Genomic DNA, 9,915 nt, shown 5'->3' on the forward strand with positions numbered 1-9,915 from the left:
ACTCCTTCTTCCTGTTCCTGGGAGCATATATCAGGGCGTCTGAGGTGTAAAACTCCTTCTTCCTGTTCCTGGGAGCATATATCAGGGCGTCTGAGGTGTAAAACTCCTTCTTCCTGTTCCTGGGAGCATATATCAGGGCGTCTGAGCTGTAAAACTCCTTCCTGTTCCTGGGAGCATATATCAGGGCGTCTGAGCTGTAAAACTCCTTCTTCCTGTTCCTGGGAGCATATATCAGGGCGTCTGAGGTGTATAAACTCCTTCTTCCTGTTCCTGGGAGCATATATCAGGGCGTCTGAGCTGTAAAACTCCTTCCTGTTCCTGGGAGCATATATCAGGGCGTCTGAGGTGTATAAACTCCTTCCTGTTCCTGGGAGCATATATCAGGGCGTCTGAGGTGTAAAACTCCTTCTTCCTGTTCCTGGGAGCATATATCAGGGCGTCTGAGGTGTAAAACTCCTTCCTGTTCCTGGGAGCATATATCAGGGCGTCTGAGGTGTAAAACTCCTTCTTCCTGTTCCTGGGAGCATATATCAGGGCGTCTGAGGTGTAAAACTCCTTCCTGTTCCTGGGAGCATATATCAGGGCGTCTGAGCTGTAAAACTCCTTCTTCCTGTTCCTGGGAGCATATATCAGGGCGTCTGAGGTGTAAAACTCCTTCTTACTGTTCCTGGGAGCATATATCAGGGCGTCTGAGGTGTAAAACTCCTTCTTCCTGTTCCTGGGAGCATATATCAGGGCGTCTGAGGTGTAAAACTCCTTCTTCCTGTTCCTGGGAGCATATATCAGGGCGTCTGAGGTGTAAAACTCCTTCTTCCTGTTCCTGGGAGCATATATCAGGGCGTCTGAGGTGTAAAACTCCTTCTTCCTGTTCCTGGGAGCATATATCAGGGCGTCTGAGGTTTAAAGCTCCTTCTTCCTGTTCCTGGGAGCATATATCAGGGCGTCTGAGGTGTAAAGCTCCTTCTTCCTGTTCCTGGGAGCATATATCAGGGCGTCTGAGCTGTAAAACTCCTTCTTCCTGTTCCTGGGAGCATATATCAGGGCGTCTGAGGTTTAAAGCTCCTTCTTCCTGTTCCTGGGAGCATATATCAGGGCGTCTGAGCTGTAAAACTCCTTCTTCCTGTTCCTGGGAGCATATATCAGGGCGTCTGAGGTGTAAAGCTCCTTCTTCCTGTTCCTGGGAGCATATATCAGGGCGTCTGAGGTGTAAAACTCCTTCTTCCTGTTCCTGGGAGCATATATCAGGGCGTCTGAGGTGTAAAACTCCTTCTTCCTGTTCCTGGGAGCATATATCAGGGCGTCTGAGGTGTAAAACTCCTTCTTCCTGTTCCTGGGAGCATATATCAGGGCGTCTGAAGTGTATAAACTCCTTCTTCCTGTTCCTGGGAGCATATATCAGGGCGTCTGAGGTGTAAAACTCCTTCTTCCTGTTCTTGGGAGCATATATCAGGGCGTCTGAGGTGTAAAGCTCCTTCTTCCTGTTCCTGGGAGCATATATCAGGGTGTCTGAGGTGTAAAACTCCTTCTTCCTGTTCCTGGGAGCATATATCAGGGCGTCTGAGGTTTAAAACTCCTTCTTCCTGTTCCTGGGAGCATATATCAGGGCGTCTGAGGTGTAAAACTCCTTCCTGTTCCTGGGAGCATATATCAGGGCGTCTGAGCTGTAAAACTCCTTCTTCCTGTTCCTGGGAGCATATATCAGGGTGTCTGAGGTGTAAAACTCCTTCTTCCTGTTCCTGGGAGCATATATCAGGGCGTCTGAGGTGTAAAACTCCTTCTTCCTGTTCCTGGGAGCATATATCAGGGCGTCTGAGGTGTAAAACTCCTTCTTCCTGTTCCTGGGAGCATATATCAGGGCGTCTGAGGTGTAAAACTCCTTCTTCCTGTTCCTGGGAGCATATATCAGGGCGTCTGAAGTGTATAAACTCCTTCTTCCTGTTCCTGGGAGCATATATCAGGGCGTCTGAGGTGTAAAACTCCTTCTTCCTGTTCCTGGGAGCATATATCAGGGCGTCTGAGGTGTATAAACTCCTTCTTCCTGATCCTGGGAGCATATATCAGGGCGTCTGAGGTGTAAAACTCCCTTTTTCCTGTTCCTGGGAGCATAAAACTCCCCAAAAACACTAAAAAAAACGCTTTAATTCAGGTTGTATCCCAGATACATTTGATCTGGACGTTAGAGTCAGTCAACAGGACGTCACTGGATCAATAGACATGCAAACCTCTCTGGTTTGGACTGCTGATCTGAGAGAGTCTCTCTGTAAATACCAAAGCATCACGAGCTGAGAGGAGCAGGTTCTGTTTAAACAAGCGTGTCAGACTGGGTGTCATCAGGTGTGACTCAGATTAAAGGTAAAGATGACTCTATGTGAGAGCAGATGACCAAACACAGCGTGTTATCTGTATAAATAAGGCCGGCGATGGCCTTTTGTCTGCAGTTTCCACAGAGGGGAATCATTGAGCTTCCTTTGTGTTTCGCTCAGTGAAACCGCCTATTCACCCGTCAGCTTTGTGCCTTTACAGTCCGACCCATCAGGTCACCAGAAACACAATAAACAGGCCGTGAAGACGCAAACAAAAGCCGAATCCTGAGGAAATTAGGCCGCGTGCATCACAACGTTTAAGGGAATGAGAGTGATGAGATCCCAGCTGATGCTTCGAGTTTAAACAGGAAATTAATGTGAACACGCAAGAACACATTATCTAAAGCTAACATGGGAGATTAGATGAGGAAAACAGGAGCTCAGAGTCTCCGTTTCATGATCAATACGATAGAAAAATCAACCGTTTATCCCGTGTTATATTTACGACCGTGAAACATTAAGGTGGAAAGATGAGAGAGGAAAATGAATCGCAGAGAACGTTAAAAGGAGGAATTAAAGATGAACTGATGAGCATGGACCATAGACAGAAGTAACACATTTCATGTGGTCAGGATGGACTGAAAAGGACCTTCGTTTCAATTCATGAAAACCAGTGACTGAAATGTTCCGGTTCCGTTGGTGTTCAGAGCATTTGTACGCAGAATCCAAACATGAATCCAAAAGTAGTGTATAGCTTTTAGCATTTAGCTTTATTTTAAATGTGCTGCCATATGAATGAAAGTGCCATAACATTTGTTGTGCAAACACACTTTTAACATCAGCATCTTTCTGTAGTTTTTATGTAGAAGCCTCGCTCCACTGTCTGTTTCCTTGAATGACTTGCTGCTATCAGTTGTGTGTTTTGCCTTTAAGTGATATTTTAGACTGGAACTACTACGCTGAGAAGACAATTCAACTTGGCAGAGTTTACAGATGACTTTGGTTCTGTCGACTCCGCCGTCTGGAAGAACTTTAACATGAAAATGGCCGAGTAAAAGTTCCGTACCCTTCTCCATGTTTGGTGGATCCGCCGATTACTTTCTTTTCCTGTTCCACAGCAGACAGCAGCAGACTTTTACAAAATAAAAGCCTGTGAGCAGCAGACTTTTACAAAATAAAAGCCTGTGAGCAACAGACTTTTACAGAATAAAAGCCTGTGAGCAACAGACTTTTACAAAATAAAAGCCTGTGAGCAACAGACTTTTACAAAATAAAATAAATAATAAAACCTGCGTTAATGCGGGATAAAATATTTAGCGGCGTTAAATAATTAACGAGTTAACTCGCCCAGCCCAGGTTGTAAATATCATCATCTTCTCTTCAGAATGTAACTGGTTTTGTTTTTTAGTATGAATAAATGATCTTTTCACTTAATTCAGTTCATGGAACCAGATAAAGTCTTACAACAGGATCTTAATATGAGGATTTTATTTGCTTAATAAGAGTTTGTTTTCCAGTCCTTGATGTTTAAATATGGTTTTGGTGGACACTCTTGGAAAAGAGATTTATCTTGTGCTATTTACCAGTGTCTGGCTCAGGAATAATAATAAAAAAACAGGTATATAGGTGTTGTTAAATGGGTTTAGGGTTAAAAAAGGAAACTTTTGTGACTCGTCTTACACTTTGAGGTGCTAACTAATTATGTGTCCAATTAAAAGCTATTTAAAATGTAAAATAGCTGCAGCAGACAGCAACAGACTTTTACAATGATGAAATAAATAATAAAACTGGAGTTAATGCGCGATAAAATATTTATTGACGTTAAATAATTAAAGAGTTAACTCGCCCAGCCCTAATTTCTAACAAATGAGCAACACATTGCAGAACTGTTGATTAAAGAGGAATAAAACCAGCTAAAACCAGGGGAAACCTTTGCCCTGCATCACGGGCTGATCTGTGTTTGCACGTCTGGCGTCTGAGCAGCTGTGTTTGCACAGCAGGTCTAATGAGTGTTTTACAACGACGCTGCTCAGATTTAACCTTTAACAACTGCATCTCAGAGCTTTGTTAGTGGAGCAGCTCAGAAACAGTTTGCACATTAAACCAGAGATACTCACTGCGCGGCTCCTCAAGCACTCGCATAGTAGCTTATAGCAATATGGTAACAATAACAATACATCTTTTCAAATAACATACAGCGAATACTTCACAGTATTAAGTATTTTTATTAAGTATTAATTAAGGCTTAATGGTGTTTCCTAAAGGGGGGACTGTTAAACCTGGCAACGCAGCCCGCTTAAACCACAGAGCAGCTAGCTCCTTTAGCCAGCGAGATGCAGGCACAATGGATCGTTTTTTAGTTAAAAAAGGACAAAAACCAGCACAGAAACCATGCTCATCCTGAATGTCTCACTATGATTACAACAACAAACTACAAATACAACATGAAGAAAGTCGAGCACATGCACGCCAGCTTCTGCTCATCCCAGTATTAAGGTAAATGTGGTCTGAACTGAAAATGTATTGGCTGTGTTGTTTCTTTTTTATATGTAGAAATGCAAAAGGGAACTTTAGTATGTTGTGGTAAAAGTGGCTCTTGTGAAAAAAATAGTGAGTAGCTCTGCATTAAAGGGACAGTTCGCCTCTTTTGACATGAAGCTGTATGACATCCCATATTAGCAACATCATTAGCCTCATTCGGACAGAGCAGTTCTAAGAATTCCGTCCTAATAACTGCCCTTCTCCAGAGGAACTGTTTCAGTTTGCATTCTCACATGAGTCGGGACCCTGATGGGACTGATGCGACCAGCCGTCTGCGACAGCGACGTGTTACTTTAGCGCCACATTCAACAACAAAACAGAACAAAACAAAACCCGGTCCAGACCGAGCAGACCGAGCAGCAAACAGCGTAACAGGCGCGGCTGTCGGCAGGCGGCAGCAGGCAGTGATACGAAGGGAGAGAAAATAGGGCCAAGAGATTGTGAGGTCTGACTTTTTCCTGGAGAACCATTTTGTGATGCAAATGTATTACTCTGTTGAACACATATTGTTTTGAGAAGTAAAACGCTTTATTTTTTAAACCCCAGCCAACTAGCCGGACTACCTTCATCAACACCAAAACGAGGCTGGAACTCTGCTCACAGGACGCAGCAGGGGGTAAGAAGATGTTCATAAAATTATGCTGCTGATATGGGATGTTACACAGCTTCATGTCAGAAGAGGCGAACTGTCCCTTTAAAGCTTTCACAGCCAGAAAATGAAGCCAGGAACCTGCAGATCAGGCTTGTGTCTCAGGCTGTGCAGAGATGCATCTCCCTGTAATGAGGTGATTAGAGTCTCCAGTGGCCTCCGCTAATCGATGCTTACAGTGTTCACACATAAAGGCCCACACCGGCTGGATGGGGTTTCTGAACAGCTGATAATCACCTCGATACAACACACACACACACACACACACACACACACACACACACACACACACACACACACACACACACACAGATAGGAAACTAAGAGGTTAATCTGAAGTCTTTGTGAAGATAACATCCGATGAACTGAACTAACTGAACGCCTGCTGGCACAGCAGTAATAATGGATTCAGGTTTATCTCTGAGAACGAGCACCAGGCCAGTTAATAAGACTGAAAACACTCAGCGCTGTTAATCATTATCATTCAGTAACCCTTAAATCTTACGGAATATATTCACATCGCAGCTGTCGGTTAATTAAAATATCTAATCACACTTAACACGCACCTTAAAGGGACATTTTGTGAACTTTATTATCAACACAGTAGCAGAAAAATACGGTTCCTTTATGCAAATGTGTGTCACGTTTGTTCCAAGTCTGCCATTATCTATGCAGGGGAAGTCAAAGTGGGGGGCAGGGGGGGCTCCCTGCTGACCACCTGCCTGCAGGAGCCAATCACAGCTGTTCCCGGAGCCTCCTGGATGCAGTTTGGACAGATCATCTGCAGACAGAGCTGCAGAGTTACTGATTGGTTCTTAACGTCCAGCATCAGCCGGCACCGGCTCGGTTTCCTCCAGGTTTGAGTCATTTAAAGACAAAGTGAAACTGTCTGTTTCCTTGAATGACTTGCTGCTATCAGTTGTGTGTTTTGCCTTTAAGTGATATTTTAGACTGGAACTACTACGCTGAGAACACAATTCAACTTGGCAGTGTTTACAGATGACTTTGGTTCTGTCGACTCCGCCGTCTGGAAGAACTTTAACATGAAAATGGCCGAGTAAAAGTTCCGTACCCTTCTCCATGTTTGGTGGATCCGCCGATTACTTTCTTTTCCTGTTCCACAGCAGACAGCAGCAGACTTTTACAAAATAAAAGCCTGTGAGCAACAGACTTTTACAAAATAAAAGCCTGTGAGCAGCAGACTTTTACAAAATAAAAGCCTGTGAGCGACAGACTTTTACAAAATAAAAGCCTGTGAGCAGCAGACTTTTACAAAATAAAAGCCTGTGAGCAGCAGACTTTTACAAAATAAAAGCCTGTGAGCAGCAGACTTTTACAAAATAAAAGCCTGTGAGCAACAGACTTTTACAAAATAAAAGCCTGTGAGCAGCAGACTTTTACAAAATAAAAGCCTGTGAGCAACAGACTTTTACAAAATAAAAGCCTGTGAGCAGCAGACTTTTACAAAATAAAAGCCTGTGAGCGACAGACTTTTACAAAATAAAAGCCTGTGAGCTACAGACTTTTACAGAATAAAAGCCTGTGAGCAACAGACTTTTACAATAATAAAATAAATAATAAAACATGCGTTAATGCGCGATAAAACATTTAGCGGCGTTAAATAATTAACGAGTTAACTCGCCCAGCCCTGGTTGTAAATATCATCATCTTCTCTTCAGAATGTAACTGGTTTTGTTTTTTAGTATGAATAAATGATCCTTTCACTTAATTCAAGTCAAATTTGACATGATACGAAGGGAGAGAAAATAGGGCCAAGAGATTGTGAGGTCTGACTTTTTCCTGGAGAACCATTTTGTGATGCAAATGTATTACTCTGTTGAACGCATATTGTTCTGAGAAGCAAAACGGTTTATTTTTTAAAGACAAAGTGAAACTGTTTTCTCTGCAACAGAAGCTCTGAATGCAGCCCAATGAGGATCGCCCATTTTATTTTGATGATTAAGGACGATGATTATGGATGCAAAAGGAGTGCTGTGGTTCATAACAACGATAATATATCGTAATAAGAGGACTTTAAGATCAGAACTCTGGAGTCAGGCTGGTTTTAAAGGCTTGGTTTGATCAGATGGATCCCTTAGATCTGCTCAGACATCGGTGGAGCAATCGGTTTGTAAAAAATGTGACCGGACCTAACTCTATATAGGCTGTAAAATACTTTGATGATAAAGATTCAAAGGTTAAACATGTCTTTAAACCTCCTCCCATAAGTAAAGGATTCATCATCAGGAGCCATCAATGTTCCAGAGTCTTGAAAAACAAAAATAAATGTTGTTTTCACTGCATTTTAGGGATCTAAACACTATGATTTTGGGGTCAAGCATCTCTGTAGGGACCAAAAATGTTGGAGCCCTGAAGTTTAACAGTCTTTGTGAGGTCCGAGGCTCGGTTTTAGGGGCGTGTTGACAGTTTTCATGGTTAAAGTTGGAGTGATGGGGCTGGGAAAGCTTTACGTCTCTGAACATTACTCCCAAAGATAAGACAGAGTGTGTGTGTGTGTGTGTGTGTGTGTGTGTGTGTTGGGGGGGAGGGAAACTTAATGAAATGAGTACACAGCACAGAGTAATTGAGCCAATGAAAGCCTGGATCAATAAAACAATAAACCAGAGGGCTCGACAAACACTCAGCTGATGCCACATTTACCTCCCGGCTTTCCCTTCGGAATTCCATCCCTCTTTCTCTTCCTGTTCATTTGGCATGCTCAGTGTTTTCAGCTTATTTCAGCATCGTCACCCTTTCAGCACGCCTTCATCATCTTTTAGTCTCATGGGAAAGTGTCGTCGGCCAAGCAGGAGTCAAACTGAGTCAAACTGAGCCAAACTGAGCCAAACTGAGCCAAACTGAGCCAAACTGAGCCATGCTGGGACTTTTAACCAAACCAGAACGATGGACGCTGGGAGTTCTGGATATCCAACAGAGTATCTGTCCCGAATCTACAGGGAGGCAGACTCAGAAGAGGACGAGTTATATCTGAGATTTCCAGAATTCCAGAAGCAGAACCCCTCAGTGGGGTCACATGGCACTGAAAGGATCGGATTATTGGCTAAATTACAATAAGAATGGGTTGAGCAAGGGTAATTATTAGGGTTGGGCAAGTTAACTCGTTATTATCGCGTTAAATATTTAACGGCAATAAATATTTTATCAAGCATTAACGCAGGTTTTATTATTGGAAAAGTCTGCTGCTCACAGGCTTTTATTTTGTAAAAGTCTGTTGCTCACAGGCTTTTATTTTGTAAAAGTCTGTTGCTCACAGGCTTTTATTTTGTAAAAGTCTGTTGCTGTCTGCTGTGGAACAGGAAAAGAAAGTAATCGGCGGATCCACCAAACATGGAGAAGGGTACGGAACTTTTACTCGGCCATTTTCATGTTAAAGTTCTTCCAGACGGCGGAGTGGACAGAACCAAAGTCATCTGTAAACACTGCCAAGTTGAATTGTCTTCTCAGCGTAGTAGTTCCAGTCTAAAATATCACTTAAAGGCAAAACACACAACTGATAGCAGCAAGTCATTCAAGGAAACAGACAGTGGAGCGAGGCTTCTACATAAAAACTACAGAAAGATGCTGATGTTAAAAGTGTGTTTGCACAGCAAATGTTATGGCACTTTCATTCATATGGCAGCACATTTAAAATAAAGCTAAATGCTAAAAGCTATACGCTACTTTTGGATTCATTTTTGGATTCTGCGTACAAATGCGATTAATCGTGATTAATCAGGGAAATCATGTGATTAATTAGATTAAACATTTTAATTGCTGCCCAGCCCTAGTAATTCTCCTTGGATATGTGGCGGTGAATGAATGGGATCAGAGGCACAAAGCGTGTCATACCCCGGTATGATAGGTGGCGCTGTACCCATTCCAGCTGTTGCTAATAGAGCCACTTCCTGTTGACCTCTTCACCACCAACAACAACAACAAACTCAGGCATTGGAGAAAGATGGAGAACGCAGAGCCAGATGAAGCTACGTCCCTCTACATTTGGTCTGTGATGAGCTGCTTGTTGCACAAACTCGATGCCCAACGGAGCATTCTCCATCGCGTTGTTTGTTTCTTTCTGACGGCGACAACAACAGGAATATCGTCTCCTTTGACTTCCGGGTCACGACCCCGGGAAAACATCTGGAGCATGCGCAGAACGCAAAGTCTGATTCACCACGTGCTTCAGCGTCTACAAGCAGGTTTAGAGTGACTTTCAACCCAGTTATCTCGGGGTCTGAATCCCATCCGATCCAGTTCTTAGTCAGATTAAGGTGTCTACATGCACTTAATAACTCAATCTGATTGTAGTTTAGCCAATAATCCGATCCTTTCAGAGCCATGTGACCCCACTGACTGAATGATTAGTTCCAGTTACTCTTTGTCTTTGAATGCAGAGTTTCTGCCTCTGAGCTTGGACAGTTA

At 43.1% G+C, this 9,915-nt stretch overlaps 1 protein-coding gene across 1 annotated transcript in view; it reads right to left on the minus strand.

Annotated features, from left to right (window-relative positions):
- The window catches only part of pex7 (peroxisomal biogenesis factor 7), a 69,533-nt gene that overhangs the window by 25,920 nt on the left and 33,698 nt on the right, over positions 1-9,915 (minus strand). The window lies entirely within an intron of this gene.

Source organism: Odontesthes bonariensis, chromosome 24, assembly GCF_027942865.1.
Source record: "Odontesthes bonariensis isolate fOdoBon6 chromosome 24, fOdoBon6.hap1, whole genome shotgun sequence".
Classification (NCBI taxonomy): Eukaryota; Metazoa; Chordata; class Actinopteri; order Atheriniformes; family Atherinopsidae; genus Odontesthes; species Odontesthes bonariensis.